This window comes from Geotrypetes seraphini, chromosome 4, assembly GCF_902459505.1.
Source record: "Geotrypetes seraphini chromosome 4, aGeoSer1.1, whole genome shotgun sequence".
Taxonomy (NCBI): domain Eukaryota; kingdom Metazoa; phylum Chordata; class Amphibia; order Gymnophiona; family Dermophiidae; genus Geotrypetes; species Geotrypetes seraphini.
This window is the reverse complement of record NC_047087.1, coordinates 170,012,257-170,030,416: the sequence shown is the minus strand read 5'-3', so window position 1 is coordinate 170,030,416 and position 18,160 is coordinate 170,012,257. Positions and strand designations below refer to the sequence as shown.

General features: G+C 41.1%; 1 protein-coding gene across 1 annotated transcript in view; it reads right to left on the bottom strand.

Moving 5' to 3' along the window:
• The window catches only part of RFWD3 (ring finger and WD repeat domain 3), a 395,707-nt gene extending 381,002 nt beyond the window's left edge, over window positions 1–14,705 (bottom strand). Inside the window, exon 1 of the mRNA XM_033942519.1 lies at window positions 14,566–14,705. The gene's annotated coding sequence lies outside the window, so the exon portion shown is untranslated. The remainder of the gene's footprint in view (window positions 1–14,565) is intronic.
• Between the last annotated feature and the right edge of the window lie 3,455 nt (window positions 14,706–18,160).

Genomic DNA, 18,160 nt, shown 5'->3' with positions numbered 1-18,160 from the left:
GCTGTAATCTGTTCAGAAAACAGAATCACAGCAATATCAAAGGTCTACGGCCAATTGATCTTCCTGCAGCTGATCATTTAAAAGCTATCACAAAGCATGAGTTTAAACCAAGCCAAAAGCTTTGCCCAAGATGCAGGCAAGACTTGCATGTCAAACTGCAAGATCTAAGTAGCCCTAAGTCTGATTCTGACAGTGATGACCCTACCAATGCATCTGAAAACCTCAATGCCAGCTTTTTACCACTAGGAATCTCTCCTCTAAAGATTCAATGGATTAGCAAGCAAAATTCCTTAAGTTATGCTAAACACAAACTCTCTGAAGCCCATAATGCAATTGCAGACCCAATTGCAATTATTGGTGACTTAACTCCAGCTAATATCAAAGCAGAACTAGAAAGTGGCCAATGTAAAAGGTGTTCTGACTATGACCTTCTATTGACTGAACTGAAGCAGAAGTTGGAACTATCTAGAAATAGGGAGAAAATACAAATTCTCACTCTTGCTCCCCACAGCTGGACTATTGAAAAAACTGCTTTGGAATTTGGAGTTTCAACAAGAATGGTTAAAAAGGCCAGGAAGCTGAAACAGCAGAGTAGCTTTCTTGCTGTCCCAACAACAAAGAGGAAAAGTGCTTGCTCAGCGGATTACACAGAAAGTCCTGGATTTTTATGAAGACGATGAAATCTCTAGAATATGCCCAGGCAAAAAAAATTATGTCTGTTCGGATCAGTGGTGAAAAAGTGCAAAAGCAGAAAAGATTGCTATTATGCAATCTGAAGGAACTGTACACCACCTATTGCAGTTAGAATGGGCCTGAAATTGGGTTCTCAAAGTTCTGTGAGCTTCGGCCAAAGTAGTGTGTCACAGTTAGTTCATCAGGGACTCATTCAGTCTGTGTCTGCACAATCCACCAGAATTTGAAACTTATGCTTTCAGCAATTGCAGTTCCAGATGGCTACAAGGTGCTTCTGAATAAAACTGTCGGTGATATGAACTCAAAAAACTGCATGTTGCAGTGGGTGTGAAATATATCCTGGGCAGATCCCTCTGGAGGATTATTTTACTGCGTTCTTTGGTTAACATGATCCAGATGATATCATTGAATTTAAGCAGTAGATTCACACTGATCGGGATGCACTGGAAACTCGACAGTTATCCATAGAGGACTTCACTTCCAAATTAATTGGAAAAATTTCTAATTTGACCAGCCACCATTTTATTTCCAAGTACCAAAGTGCTTATCTGAAGGAACTGAAAGCAAATATAAAGGAGGGGCATGCTATTGTTTTGATGGACTTCGCTGAAAATTATTCCTTCATCGTTCAGGATGCAGTACAGGGGTTTCACTGGGAAAATAGCCAAGCAACATTACACCCCTTCGTTGTCTACTTCTGCAATCCTGATATCCAAAGCCTATGCATATGCGTCATAGAAACATAGAAATTGACGGCAGAAAAGGGCCATAGCCCATCGAGTCTGCCCATACCAATGACCCACTCCCTGACTTTTACTCCCCTATAGATCCCACTTGAATATCCCATTTTCTCTTAAAATCTGACACGCTGTTGGCCTCAATCACCTGCTGAGGCAGCTCGTTCCAATGATTGACCACCCTTTCGGTGAAGAAGTACTTCCTAGCATCACCTTGAAATTTCCCTCCCCTGATTTTCAGCGAGTGTCCTCTGGTTACCGAGGGCCCTGTAAGACTGAAGATATCATCTTTCACCTCTATACGCCCCGTGATATACTTAAAGGTCTCAATCATGTCCCCCCTCTCTCTTCGCTCCTTCAGTGAGTACATCCTCAGTTTTTTTAGCCTTTCTTCATACGTGAGATCCCTGAGCCCCAAGACCATCCTGGTAGCCATTCGCTGAACCGACTCAATTCTCAACACATCTTTCCGGTAGTGTAGTCTCCAGAATTGAACACAATACTCGAGATGAGGTCTCACCATGGATCTGTACAGTGGCATTATGACTTCAGGTTTTCTGCTGACAAAACCCCTATCATTTGTCTTGCCTTGGACGAAGCCTTCTCCACATGATTGGCAGCCTTCATATCATCGCTAATGATCACTCCTAAATCACGTTCCACCATGGTCCTGGACAAGGTTTCACCATTTAGTGTGTAAGTTTTGTATGGATTTTTTTTGCCTAGGTGCATTACTTTACATTTTTTAGCATTGAAGCCTAGCTGCCAAGTTGATGACCACTGTTCCAGCTGCCGTAGGTCCTGCGTCATAAAGTCATGCACACTGCTTTTGCCTACTATGTTGCATAGTTTGGCGTCGTCGGCAAACAGTGATACTTTTCCTCTAAGCCCTTGGGTCAAATCTCCTATGAATAAATTGAATAGAATCGGCCCTAAGACGGAGCCCTGAGGTACTCCACTTGTCACTGCTGACGTTTTGGAGGGGGTACCGTTTACCATCACCCTTTGAAGCCTACCATCTAGCCAATCCCTTACCCATGTAGTGAATGCATCCCCTAATCCCATCGATTTTAGTTTGTTCAACAGCCTGCGGTGTGGGACGCTATCAAAAGCTTTGCTGAAGTCCAAATATATCACGTCCAGGGACTCCCCGGCATCCAGATGACTGGTCACCCAGTCAAAGAAGTCAATCAGATTAGATTGGCAGGACCTGGTAAATCCGTGTTGGTGTGGATCACGTAAATTTTTTTTGTCTAGAATTTTGTCAAGTTTCTGCTTGATCAGTGTTTCCATGAGTTTGCACACTATGGATGTAAGACTCACCGGTCTGTAATTTTCTGTCTCTGTTCTGCAGCCCTTTTTGTGGAGTGGAATTACGTTAGCTGTTTTCCAGTCTAGGGGTACTTTTCCCGTGCGCATGGAAAGATTGAAGAGCACGGAGAGTGGTTCAGCCAGAACTTCACTCAGCTCTCTGAGTATCCTGGGGTGTAGATTGTCAGGTCCCATGGCTTTGTCTACCTTGAGTCATGATACCACTGCTGTTCATGCATTTTTGAGGAAGCTTATTCTGCATCTGAAGGAAATCTTGCCAGTCTTAAGCCATATTCACTACTTTAGTGATGGTTCTGCTACACAATATAAAAACTTCAAGAATTTCATTATCCTCTGCATCCATGATACTGGCTTTCAAATTACTGCTAAGTGGAACTTCTTTGGCACCAGCCATAGCAAATCTCCATGTGATGGGAATGGGGGAACGGTCAAGCATTTAGCTGTCCATGCCAGCTTACAATGCCCTCTCAATAACCAAATTTTGACACCAAGGGATCTTTTTGAATTCTGCGATAAATCTTTCTCGGGAATCAAATTTTTCTTCATTGCTAAGGAAGATATTGAAGCAATAAGACCTGCTCAGGAGCAAAGGTTTAGTATGGGCCACATAGTGGCTGGAACAAGAGAAAATCATCAATTTAAGCCATAGACACAGCTCATTCATTGCCAATGTCTTAGTCCAGCTTTCAACTTGGACAATACTTAGCTTGCATATATGACAATTCTTGGTGGATTGGTCATGTATGTGAAATTTCAATGAAAGAATGCGATATCCTGGTTAATTTTTTGCATCCACAAGGTCCTGTACGGTCATTTCATTGGCCTCCCCGCAGAGACATATGCTGGATCCCTGAACAGCATATCATTGCAGGCCTTAATGCACCTATGACCATTTCATCAGGCAGACAGTACACTTATCCACAAGCTATTTTGGCAAACATTGACCAGACTTTCAAAACCATGTACAAGAAATTGAGTTAAAAGTTGAATTTATGCGATTTCCTGATCTTTGTTAGTATGTATGCGCACTTTAAATAAGTGGTTTTTGTACTTTTCTTTTTTGTCTTTAATAATGCTTAGAAATGTATATGGTATTATCTGACTATTGAGAATGTCTTTCAGACAATGGATCAATAACTGATAAATATGTGGTCTCAGTGTATAATACACTTGTCATGATCTTCACATTCAGTGGCAGTGGGTATATGAAAATGCATGGATACAGGGAAGCAGATCATAAAATAGTAACAATCTGAACTTAACTGTGAAACTTCATGTACCTCGTTCTTTTTGCATACAACATGGTTTGTGTTGCCTCTTTTCAATATTAAACATTTGTGAACATATACAACTAATGCTTATCTTTGAAGCTTTAATTCTCACCAAAGAAAGGTTGGGTCCAAGATGAAACAGGATAGCTTCTGTAGCAAAAAACATGCTCTTCCAAATGATATTAAAAATATACATTAGAGATATTTGAATCTGAAAATTTGCATAAATGCATAAAGCCATATTTTTTGAATGGTCATATATTCAGCTTCACTTCACTGTAAAGACTCGTATTGCAAATCTTGGAAGTATCTCATGGTACATGACTGCTGGTAAAGTTGTACCTACAGCTGACTTACCTATCAGCAGCAGTATGAAGCCAAACTTTGCCAAAAATTTTTGTTCGTGAATTTTTTTGCCTACTTTGCTGACCTGTAGAAATGGAAGCACAATCACAAAAGATTTCAAACTTGGCACAGAAACGTGCCCCAAGGTGTTGTACCAAACTGCAAAATTTCAGACTCCTAGGTAGTTTCCTTCTGCCGCATTGCTTAAGCAAAGTTGGCATTTTAGGTCACACGAGGCATGGGAGTGGATCAATTGCTTTTGTTCAACCACCCCTAGCTCCTGACCAAATTGAGATAGATCCAAAAAAATTTGCAGAGTTTCATTTGAAACCCTGCCTAGACAATACCCCTGTAAAATTTGGATGGATTTCAAGGGGGTCGAGTGTGGGCTCCTGGTCCACTTGACATGGAATGACCCAAGTATGGTTCTCCTGGAATAGTTCCTGGATGGACTAATGGATCTCAAAGGCACCGCCTAATACACCAAATGGACTCTCACTAAAACTCGTATGCCACCACAAGTATAACTTGAGTTACTACCAAACTTACAAATCACTCCAAACAAAATCAAATTGTACTATATTCTAAAAGCCAAATTCATTCCCAGTAAAACTTATCTGTGATACCCACCAGATCAAAAATTGCCATACTTCAATGTACATATATAGATACGAACGAATTTACGCAGAGTGTAGGGGTTTTAGTGAGGTATTTAATAAAATTTGGAGCCCATTGACTAAATTTGTAAAAACATAATAATGTATTTTCATCATATCTTTCCTTTGGTTTATTTATCTTTACACATCCAGGGGGGGGGGGGGTTGGATGGAGGGGAATAAATATTGATAGTGATATTTGGGTAACTTTATTTTTCATTTGTATTATATATTAGGTTATATTGTGCTTTTATTATATGCAAGAAAATGAAATTATTGAATGATATTTATGTTACCTGTACAGATATTAGTGTAATGTGTGTAATACCTACTGTTCTTTCATTTGTATGACACTGTTTTTGATTAAAAATCAATAAAGAATTAAAAAAAAAAAAAAGCAAAAGCTTTTACCTCTATGTTATGCTATGTCTATACCAGGGGGTCTCAAAGTCCCTCCTTGAGGGCCACAATCCAGTCGGGTTTTCAGGATTTCCCCAATGAATATGCATGAGATCTATGTGCCTGCACTGCTTTCAATGCATATTCATTGGGGAAATCCTAAAAACCCGACTGGATTGCGGCCCTCAAGAAGGGACTTTGAGATCCCTGGTCTATACTGAAAATGCTACAATTTAAGCCACCCTATGTCTACTAAGTCTATATTTTCAACTCTGTTTGTTATATCTATGCTGTAAATGCTGAAATTTAAACGCCCTATGTTCACCAAGTCTGTATTTCCCATTAAAGTTTGTCCTGCTTATACTATGAATGTACTCTTGTAACCCGTTCTGGGCTCCTTTGGGAGGAAGGGCTAAATATATGAATAAATAAATAAATTCTATGAGACAGTAGATAGGCAACATCACAAGCTAACACTTAAAACAGCCTTGGAACTGGTGGAAGTGTTTCACCAAGCCCAACCAGTTCCTGAATCAGGGAGAGTGAAAAGGCCAGGTAGGGGGAAGTCCCTGGAAGCAAGAAGAAATGGCAAGGGCCGAGCAACCCAGGGAAATAAGATGAGCAGCAAGTCCAAAAGGCCAGAAGAGAAGGTCAGAGCAATGAAGGACTGCTCCACCTAGGATACCCCAGCCCTTCTGGGATCGGAGACAAGACCCAAATTCTTTCATCTGTTTTAAGTGCGGCACCAAGGGACATCTGACAAGAGACTGCCTGGAAATAAGCGAGAATGCTATGGATGTGAATGTGGTAGAATCACATGACTGTAATATTGTGGAGGCCTCTCAATCTGGAGGCAGGAACAGTTTGATGAAAGTGGAACTAATACCAAGAACTAATAGACTCTGGCAGCTTCAAGACTCTCATACAAAGAAAGACTGTAACCTGACTGCAAGAAAATTATGAATTGAGCGTAGTTCTTTCATGTGTGCATGAAGATCACAGACAGTATCCTACTGCCCAGGTGTCCCTCAAGACTCCAGTCGAGCAGGCCCAGCTGGAAGCAGTGGTCTTGCCATGGCTTCCCTATCCCATTGTCTTGGGCTGGGATTTCCTGGAGTTTGGAGCTCTATGGGCTCTCATAACTGCTAGCTCTCATGGACAGGAGGAAGGGTCTTTCACTAAGATCTTTCCTTTGGAGGACCCTGACCTCTATGTAGAGGATTCCAAGGTGTCTAAAACCTGCCAAAAGAGGTGGGGGAAATGTTGCACTGTCCCTTGAACTTGGGGGCTGCGGTAAATAAGGATCCAGATTCGGGAGAAGGACAGGATACCACAGACCAATTGGATAGCCTACCTGAATAGAGTAGGGGTGAGTCCCCAGAGGATTTTAAGAGAGTCCAGGCCAAAGATGAGTTTCTTAGGACAGTTTGAGCTCAAGTTGTGATGGTGGATGGGAATCCTGTGGGCAATCAAGAGCCCTCTAAGATAGTATCCCTGGACTTTATAATTAAGAGGGATTTGGTGTATAGAGTGGCCAAGGGAACCCTGGAGGGGAAGAGATAGAGCAGGTGTTAGTTTTGCAGTCCTCACAAACCAAAAAAGAAATAAATTTTTTTTTAATAATTTAAGATTTTTCAACTACTACTTGTAAATCAAACAATAGAAAAATCTCCCCAATGCTTAAAAAGATTTTTTTATATGTATCACTATAAGTAATACTTAAATATATATATAATGTCCTCAGCACACTGTACACCAATCCAGCCAACAACGGTATACTCATAAGATCATAGCACCATAAGCCCACCTGACCATCCCTATGTCAGGGCAAGCAAAAATTAGACAGAACAATTTAAATCAGCTGTTATCAATAAATGAAAGTCACTTATCTTTAAGACGATAAAGTGCAAAATTCACCTGGGGGAGTACAGCCAGATCCAACAACGGACACTTTCTAACCGGTAAGAGTTGGACAAGGATCATTTTGCGCTTACTCCTTATGCTAGCTGCCAAAGAGAAGACAGCTTTTACCATATCCCAAGACTAGTACCAGTTTACGGTGCTGCTTTTTGGCCTTCATGAAGCTCCTGGTATTTTTCAAAGCTTGGTTGATCACCTTCTCAAGCCACTTGGGGACTATGCAGCCATCTACTAAGAGCACATTGTCATCTATAGTAAGGACTGGAAGACCCATCTTGTCCAAGTGGAAATAGTTCTGGACAGTTTACGGGCTGCTGGTTGCCAGCCAATTAAAAAAAAATGTTTCCTGGGAAGACAGGAGGTTCGGTACCTGGGGTACTCAGTTCAGAACGGCCAAGTGAAACCCTAGATGTGGAAGATGGAAGCCATTACTTGGGTGCCAGTACCCCAGACCAAGAAGCAGGTGTGAGCCTTCTTATGGCTTGAGGAATACTCCACAAGTTGAATGAAGAAGGATAAATACAGTGCAAAAAGTGCTATAAAGTGTATAGCCTCTTCACCCCCTTTGCCCTCTCCTACCCACACTGGTGCTGTGGTGTAAACAAAATAAACAAACAAAAAAAAGACTTTTCCTCTCTCTGTTAAATCCTTTTGGGCTTTCCCTCTGCCACCGGAGTCCTTGCTTCGATGTAACTTCCGGTTTTGCAAAATGCAAGGACTCCAGTGGTAGAGGGAAAGCCCGAACAGGTCTCTAGCAAGGGGGCCGACAAATCGGTAAGTCCAATTTTCTTCAAAAACAATTCGATTCAAATCGATTCATCTGAAGTGAATCGGTTAATCAATTCAAATCGTAACTCGGGCAGCACTAATACAGACCCCTCAAAGGTTAGATTCGGGGCCATCCTGAACCAGAAGGTGAATGAAGAGGAACACCCTGTGGCCGACATTAGCCGCAAGCTGTTCCCTAGGAAGAGGAACTATATGTGATTGAGAAGGAAGCCCTAGCTGTCAAATGGTCCTTGGAAACTTTCCAGTATCATTTTCTGGGTCAACACTTTCTCCTAATCATGGACCACTCTCCCTTTAGTGGATGGTTCACAAGAAATTAAATGCATGCATCATGAGGTTGTTCCTTCAGCTTCAAGTCTTCAGTTTTGAGGTGTGACATGAGGCAGGCCGAGAACGTGAATGCTGTATTTTTGTCTCAGGAGGTAGTCTATAGGACACTACCACTCCCCCTGCTGGATATTTCCGGGGAGATATGACAAAGACGTTTAAATACCTACGTGGCATAAATGCACATGAGTCGAGTCTCTTTCATTTGAGAGGAAGGTCTGAAATGAGAGGGCATAGAATGAAGTTAAGTTTTTACAGAAAGGGTGGCAGAGACAAAGACTGTGTCTGAATTAAAGAAAGCGTGGGGTAGGCAGGTGGGATCTCTTACAGCAGTGTTTTTCAACCTTTTTACACCCGTGGACCGGCAGAAATAAAAGAATTATTTTGTGGACCGGCAAACTACTAAGACTGAAATTTAAAAAACACATTTCCGCCCCGTCTCTGCAAGCTCGGTCCCCGCAAACCATCTGATCCCATCCGCACAAGCCTCAGTTATGATTTTATATTGAATGCATTCCAGTACCTCCCCTCTTTTCCCCATCTTAATCCAGCAGATACCTTCCATCACCCTACTCCCTCCATTCCTTATTCAGCATCTTCTCCTTGTCTCCCTATTCCCCCTTCACCATGTCCAGCATATCCTCTCTGTCTCCCTACTCCTTCTACCCATGTCCAACATCTTACTTCTGTCTTCATACTCCACCCTCCTGTTCAGTATTTTCCATGTCTCTCTGCCCCCTGCAAGGTCCAGCATCTGTCTTTGTGTTCCTATTCTTCCAACTCCCACCTAGTTCCAATAACTATCCTCCCCAAGGGGATCCACCATCTCCCTTCTGTCACGCCAATCCCACCCAGCCCCCCCCCCCCCGGGTCTACCATCCCCTTCCCACAACACATGGGAATCCTGCATTTCTTATTCCCTCCCTTGGCTGCTGGCCCCAGAGTGACTCCAGTGTCACAATGGCTGGTCTCACCATAACTGACACTAAATTGGAAGCAGCCTGGTTCTTAACTCACATCAGTTTACTTACAGTTCCCTTGCCCAGAACTCTGGAAGCCACTTGAAAGGCTTGTTCTTCATTCAGAGTTAAGCCCAATAATGCTGCTGTCTGCCTCCCCTGCTCACTGGGACTTGCCTCAGACAAGCGCTGAACTGCAGTGGCGGGGGAGCCACCCATTCCATGGGGCTTAGGGATGTCTCTGCCGAACTCGATTGCTATCAGCCCTGCCTTTAATTGTGGTCTCGCTAAATCAGATGGCTAGAACGAAGACAGAAGCCGCGGGACCTTTCCTCTTGCCTGCATTGCTATTCGCTATAAGCTTTGCCAGTCTCAATCCTGCCCCTCAAACACAGGAAGTCACTTCAGAGGGCGGCGGGATCAAGATCAGCAGAGCCTATAGCGATGCAGGCAAGAGGAAAAGTCCTGCGGCTTCTGTGTTTCTTTTTTCTGTCTGTTGTAGCGGTACCGCAGCCAATCCTAACGCCAGCCCAGGAAGGAAAAGGGGAAGAGATGCCCGACAAGAAATTTAACGGGTCGATCTTGCTGGCCCTCTGCGGACCAGCAAGAATTTTCTGCGGACCGGCGGTTGAAGAACAGTGTCTTAGAGAGAGGAAGAAATAATGGTTACTACGGATAGGCAGACAGGATGGGCCATTTAGCCTTTATCTGCCATCATGTTTCTATTGAACAGAGATTGTTCCTTGAAGTAACAGGACTCGAGATTTTTTTGGTTAATAAAGAGTTTTCCTTTACTTTTTGTGCTCATGTGGCATGATGCATACAGATGTATGATGCATACAGTTGGCATGATGCATACAGGTGGCAATGATGTATAAAGATGCAATGGTGGTGACTTGAAGTGGAGGAGAGGGATGTGCTACAGGTCTGCAACTATCCAGTTGGGGCTAATAGGATTAGTGACTAATTATGGATATTAAGTATTTGACTTCTTGGTTCTACCCGCCATAAGCATTTAAGCACTGGGGTGCTGTCTGTCAGATTTTTAGTGACACACCTCCCAGCTTTTGGTGACACATTAGAGCAAGGGTGTCCACACTTTTTTGGCTTGCGAGCTACTTTTAAAATGACCAAGTCAAAATGATCTACCAACAATAAAAATTTTAAAAACACAAAGCACACTGTACATAGAGAAAATGTTAATTATCATTTGTATTCAAGTTTAAGTTTCAAGTTTATTATAACATTATTAATCGCGAATTCTAAGCAATGTACAAAATAATAAAATTACAAAAGTACAAAATAAGGGGAGACAAACTTAAAAGAAATGTATTATAGCCACTGATACATAATAATGATTAAAATTACAAATATAAACAACAAGTTTCGTAGCTACTAATACATAATAAATTAAGATAGACATACATTGATAAAAAAAGAAACAAGAGGAAAACTCGGGATGAAATACAATTTAAATATAAAAGTAGAACAATCAAGATAAAAACAATAGGATGGGAAATAAAAGATGATAGAAGTAGTAAAAAAAAAAAAATAATAATTTTCAGAGTCAAAAGCAGTTCAATTAATCATTGAATGCATCTTGAAAAAGAAGACTTTAATTTACTCTTAAATATTCCAAGATTCTTTTCATCTCTTAGGTGAATTGGAAGAGAATTCCAGGATTGAGGAGCCGTGACAGAAAAAATAGTCTGCCGCCTTGTGTTAATTACTTTAAGAGAGGGAATGACCAACAAATTTTGGTCACTTGACCTCAGAAGTCTAGGCGATGTGTATGGAATTAAAACCCTATAAATAAAGGCTGGGGTTTTAGATGCCAGAGATTTAAAAGTGAGAAGGCATAGTTTATACATAATGCGGTGAGTGACAGGAAGCCAATGAGCTTTCTCAAGTAAGGGAGAGATGTGATCAAATGTAAATAACTTAAGTGATTTTAAAAATAATTTAAAATGCTTTTTATTCAAGGATGCCTTTAACTTATAACTTATAAATTACTTCTGAGCTCTCTCTCGTTCTCTTTCTTCTTCTTTTCCATGCTTTTTTCTTGAATCTTTTATGTTGACATCATTTTCATTATTGTATAAATTTATTAGCTCATTATATACTTGTTATGTAAATTCTCCCTTTTTTTTTTTTTAATTGTATTTATTGTATAAATTGCTAGTTTTATAACATCTTATATGTTATCTCCTATTTTAATATTATGTTTAGTTATATGTTACTTTTATATATTGTAATTCGCTTAGAAACAATTTTAATTAAGCGATTAATCAAATATAAATAAAACTTGAAACTTGATCAAATTTTTTGGCTTTCGTAATGAGTTTAATTGAGGCATTCTGAATAATTTGCAGACGTCTAATTTCCTTTTGAGAAAGTCCTTTAAACAGAGCATTACAGTAGTCAATTTTAGAAATGACTAGTGAGTGAACTAGAATATTTAGAGATTTTGAACATAAGAATTTAGATATAGAACGAATCTGACGTAATCTATAAAAAGTGGTTTTGACTACATGACTAATGTGATCGTGATAAGATAATTTGTCGTCAAAAATTATTCCCAAGATCCTGATTTTATGAACTAAATTCAAGGAAATGCCCTTAATAGTAATTGGGGAGAAAGTTTAAGACTGTCTTTCCAAGGAAAGAGCATAATGTTTGTTTTTTCAAAGTTAAGGGCTAATCTATTTGTATCAAGCCATTGGTGAATTTGCTCAAGTTTTCCGTTTATGGCTGAAATTTCACAGGAATTATTGGGATCAAGAGGGTGTAATAATTGAATGTCGTCTGCGTAAGCGAATACGGAAAAACCAATAGATTGACAGAGTGTCAAGAAAGGGGCAAGAAAGATATTGAAAAGAAGAGGAGAAAGAATAGATCCCTGCGGAATACCATAGGGTGCAGAAAAACTGTCAGACGACGAATTGTTAAAGAAAACAGTAGAAGAACGGTTGTCAAAGTAAGATATAAACCAAAGGAGAACCTGATCTATGATACCAATAGCATGAAGCCTATGTAGTAAAAGATTATGATCGATAGTGTCAAAAGCAGATGAAAGATCGATGGAGATTAAGAGAACAGATGTATGATGATCTAGATGATAAAGTATAGAAGTTGTCATGCCAATTAGGGAATGTTCTGTTGAATGATGTTGTCTAAAACCCGTTTGATTTGGGTGTAAAATATTTGTTTTCTCTACAAATTCTGATATTTGGTTAAATACAATCGTTTCTGTAAGTTTTGCTAGGAAGGGAATATTGGCAATTGGCCTATAGTTTGGTTTTTCTTCAGGGCTAATTTTCTGGTCCTTTATGATTGGATGAATGATTGCTTTTTTCCAAGCCAAAGGTAAGGTGCTTTCTTGCAGAAGTCAAGGCAGATGACTTTAAAATATGCAATGTCACCTCAGTAACAACTATACAAAAATAGACAAATATACCCCCTCCCCTTTTACTAAATCGCGATAGCGGTTTTTAGTGCAGGGAGCTGCGCTGAATGCCCCTCGCAGTTCCCGATGCTCAAGGGCTCCCTGCGCTAAAAACCACTATCGCAGTCTAATAAAAGGGGGCCATAGTGCAAAATATAGACAACAGATATAAATTCTCAAAACAGCACATTTTGATCACTAAATTGAAAATAAAATCATTTTTCCTATCTTTTTGTCTGGTGATTTCATGAATCTCTGGCTGCACTTCCTTCTTCTGTAAATCCAATATTTCTTTCTTTCTTCCCCCTCCCCTTTTCTTTCTGTCTCTCTTTCTTTCTCTCTCCCCCCTGCCCCCTCTTTATTTCTGTCTTTCTCTCTCCCCCTGCCTGCCTGCCTGTCTTTCTTTCTCTCCCCCCTGCCCACTCTTTATTTCTGTCTTTCTTTCTCTCTTCCCACTCCCCCCCCAAGCCATCACGCCGATTTCTCTACTTCCCCGATGCTTTCTCTCTCCCTGCCCCCCCCCCAAGCCAGTACGCCAATTTCTCCCTACCTCCCCAAGCCAGGCCTGGTACGTACAAGCACTGGGCCCACAAGTCTTCCCCCTACCCCAACGCCAATTCTGATGTCGGAGAAGAAGTGCCAGGACATCCAGGCAGCAATTGGCTGGTCCAGAACTTCCTCTCCGACATCAGAATTGATGTCGGAGGTGAAGGCTTGTTGGTCCGGCGTTTTTATGCACCTGGCCTGGCTCAGGGAAGCAGGAAGAACAAGATCGCAAAGGCAATATGATCGACTCGCGTTGCCTTTGTGATCTACTGGTCGATCACGATCGACCATTTGGGCACCCCTGCATTAGAGTGTCCCAACACACTGGTTGAGAATCACTGTTCTAAGCTGAGTGGGAGTTCTTTAACTGCATTGCTGTTAATAGGGGTGGTGTTTCAATATTGTGATTTTCTAGGGACAGGCAGGTTCCCTGGAGTCTTGCAGAGCTTGCCTGTCCCTCACTATTAAAAATGTGATAGTGAACAGCACCCCCCACTGGCAGAACTATAGCTGGACAAGAAACTCCAAAGGAAGAAGAAAACCCCTCTGTAGCAAAGCCAAAGAACACACAGAAGTAGGGGTGGACCAAGAGCTTACTATAGACACTGGGCCAGACTTCCTAAAGAGTTTTTCACATTCTGTGCAAATGGGAAAAATGCTTAGTTTATAGGTTCTGAAGGTTGGAAATTTGTGTATTTTACGTTTGATAAAGATAAATCTGTGCTAGCTTAACAACTACCAAGAAAAAAATAAAAACACACATCTGTGCATTTGTACTGTAAATGTAAAATATAAATACAGCAAAAACACTTTACTCAGGCAAAAGGTTTATGCATTTCAGTGGAGGAGGGGAAGACATCTTATAATGGAACTTAGCAAGCAAAATGTAATAGTACTACTGAATTGTTGGATCAATATTGACTTGATTGTTGAGACTAGATGTACTACACAGGTCTTATCTGCTGTTATTTACTATGTTACGTCTAAGCAAAACCATTGCCACTGCAAACCATAAAGCTAAAGGTTTCCTGCCAGTACTGTACTCTTTAAAAAAAAATCAGGAAATTAAGTGAAGAAAGAGGAAGGAATGAAGGGGTGGAGAGAATGGTAGAGACAGCAAGACGTATCATTTACTGTGCTACTCACCTGACTTTATGAGAGGATTCTTACTAGAGTTCTTTTGGTGCTTCTGAAACTTTTTTCTGGCTTTTTATTTCTTTCAACTGAACCTGTAATTTTCTTGGACGTTGCTTCTCTGCACATTTCCAAGAAGTGGAATTTAATACTTCCCTTGCTCCTCCCTCCCAGGCGTTTTATAGACAGGCTTATGCAATGCTTCATTCCTTCTCATGGTCCTAATGCCATCATTGTTGTCTCTGATTTAGAGAAAACTGAGCAAGTTTCTGGGAAAAATTGTCAAAAAAGTTAAACATTTTATGTAAATAACTGATTGCTGTCTATGTTAATCTGGATACATAGAAATACAGGTTAAACAAGTTTCAGGCTATACTTGTTTACTTGGACTAACTTAACATATCTGTGGATTTTTGAAAGCTTGAATAGAAGTGTTTGTGAACAGTGGATTTAACCCTTTAATTGGCAGATGTTAAAACGGCTGCTGTATGTAACTTGATGATCTAATCTAATCTAATCTAAACCTTAAGTTTATATACCGCATCATCTCCATGAGAATGGAGCTCGACACGGTTTACAAGAACTTAAAATAGTGGGTAGAGAAGAAGAAAAAGGATTACATGAACTTATGTGTAGAAGGGGGGGAGAGAAAGGGGGGAAGGATAGAGCTACAATTTGCTGAAAAGCCATGAACAAGAGCAAGTGTCAAATAACAGGCATTTGGATGAAAACTTGAAAAATTGAAAGTGGTTAAAGCTATATGACTGGACGGGATCCATCCCAGGATATTGAGGGAGCTCCAAGAGGTTCTGGCAGGTCCTCTTAAAGATTTGTTCAATAGATCTTTATAGATGGGAGAGGTTCTGCGGGACTGGAGAAGAGCGGATATGGTCACTCTTCACAAAAGTGGTTGCAGAGATGAAGCCTCACTTCATTTATTGGAAAAATAATGGAAACATTGCTGAAAGAAAGGATAGTGAAATTCTTAAAATCTAATGGATTACAAGATCTGAGGCAACATGGGTTTACTAAAAGTAAATCGTGCCAATTGAATTCTTTGACTGGGTGACTGGAGATTTGGATCAAGGACGTGCGCTAGATGTAATTTACTTAGATTTCAGCAAAGCCTTTGACACAGTTCCTCATAGGAAGCTCTTAAACAAACTCCATGGGCTGAAGTTAAGGCCCAAAGTGATGAACTGGATTAGAAACTGGTTGACAGACAGACGCCAGAGGGTAGTGGTAAATGGAATTCGCTCAGAAAAGGGTCAGGTGAGTAATGGAGCACCTCAAGGATTGGTGCTGGGACCGATTCTGTTCAATATTTTTGTGAGCGACATTGCTGAAGGGTTAGAAGGAAAGGTTAGCCTTTTTGCGGATGATATCATGATTTATAACAGAGTGGACGCCCGGGAGGGAGTAGAAAACATGAAAAGGATCTGCAAAAGTTAGAAGAATGGTCTAGCTAGCGTCTGGAAACTAAAATTCAATACGAAGAAGTGCAGAGTGATGCATTTGGGGGGGGGGGGTAGAAATCTGAGTGAACCGTATGTGTTGGACAGTGAGAAACTGATAAGCACAGATGGAGAGAGGGACCTTGAGGTGATTGTGTCTGAGGATCTAAAGGCATCTAAACAGTGTGATAAGGTGGTGGCTGTTGCCAAAAGGATGCTAGGCTGTATAGAAAACCAGCAGAAGAAGGGAGGTGTTGATGCCCCTGTATAGGTTGTTGGTGAGGCTGCATTTGGAGTACTGTGTTCAGTTTTGGAGGCCCTATCTGGCGAAGAATATAAAAAGACTTGAAGCGGTCCAGAGGAAGGCGACAAAAATGATAAGAGGTTTGAACCAAAAGAAGTATGAGAAGAGACTGGAAGACCTAAATATGTATACTTTGGAAGACAAGAGGGACAGGGGAGATATGATACAAACGTTTAAATACTTGAAAGGCATTAATATACGGTAGAACCAAATCTTAAGAAAAAATGGTAAAACTAGATGGCATAATTTGAGGTTACAGGGAGGAAGACTTAGGAGCAATGTTAGGAAATTCTTCTTCAAGGAGAGGGTGGTAGATGCCTGGAATTCCCTCCGAGGTGGAGAGGGAAATGGTGATGGAATTAAAAAAAGCATGGGATAAAAATAGAGCATCTCTAATTAGAAAACAAAGGATGCAAATTAAAGAACCAAGGGCGAGATTCACTAAGCAAACCAATAGTGTACCGATCAGTTTGCGACCCCCTTTACGACCCAATTTCCCTCTAACCCGTTTCACTAACCTCTGTCTTGATCATCCTCCGATCCGCGCATGCAAATGATGGGGAATGGCATTTAAATGAAGGCAGGCAATGATTCACTAAAAATAACTGCAACAAAGACTGGGCTGGCCGATCAGCATACAAGCGACTGCTGGGGACCAGTCGTTTACTGCTTTCCGACTGCATCTCCTGCTCTCTGCCCCAACTTTCCTGCTGTCTGCCTCGACTTTCCAGCTCTCTCTGCCCCGACTCTCCAACTCCCTCTGGCCCGACTTTCCAGCTCTCTGCCCCAAGCGCTGCCCTGCTTCTGCCCCGTCCTTCCCCTGGTGCGAGCATGTGGTTTTAACCCACGGGTTTAAAGTGGGTTAAAGCCACAGGCTTGCTGGGCTCGCTAAAAAGTTTAAAGGAAAGTTTAAAAAAAAAAGAGGTCGCTGCTCTTCTACAGATGGTCTGCACATGCGTGGGGATGCTATAAAGCGATCTGTGCGGTTGGTTGGGGGCGTGATTCCGATCGCTCGTGAATCAGCCCACCGGACATGGATCAGATCACTAATGGATCAGATTCAATTCATGCCCTTAGTGAATCTGGGCCAAAGGCCAGTATTAGACAGACCTGCACTGTCTATGTCCCATATATGGTGATCTGTTGTAGGATGGGCTGGGGTTGTCATCAATGTGAACTCCACTAATATGGAACATGAGGAGGTTGCTGACCAGACTTTACGGTAGATATCCTGTAAACAACGGGATGGTTGGATAAGCTGGAGTGAGCTTGGATGGCAACTTCAGCATTTGGAACCTATGAATATATATATACTGTATATATATATATTTTTTTTTTTCAAAAATAATTTGTACAATACAAAAGCTACAATCTAAAACCAACTCAGAACCATAAAGCAACAAATGATAAGAGAGTCTACTGCGTGGTTTCTTCACGGAGACATCAGAAACCCAGCAAGAGCAACATTATTTCTTCTCAGCTCTGTCAATTCCAAACCACCTCTCCCTAGAGGCAAAGAGTCAATCTTGGTTTCTTATTGTTCCAAATAAATTTTTGCAAAACTTTATGATAAAGACCTATATCCTTATTGGTCACATAAATAGGAAAGTTTGATCACATAAATCCATTTTGGAAACAAGACCATTTTAAACAATGCAATTCTGCCCTGCAAAGACAGCGGGAAATTAGTCCAAAGAGCCAATAAATCCCTTGACTTTCCCAATTTTCAGCATAAGCCTTCCTAAGATCTCTAGTAATATAAACTCCCAAATACTTGAGTCTGTGCGACACCTTTCGTAATGGGAATGGGGAAGTCCATATGAACATAAGAATTGCCGCTGCTGAGTCC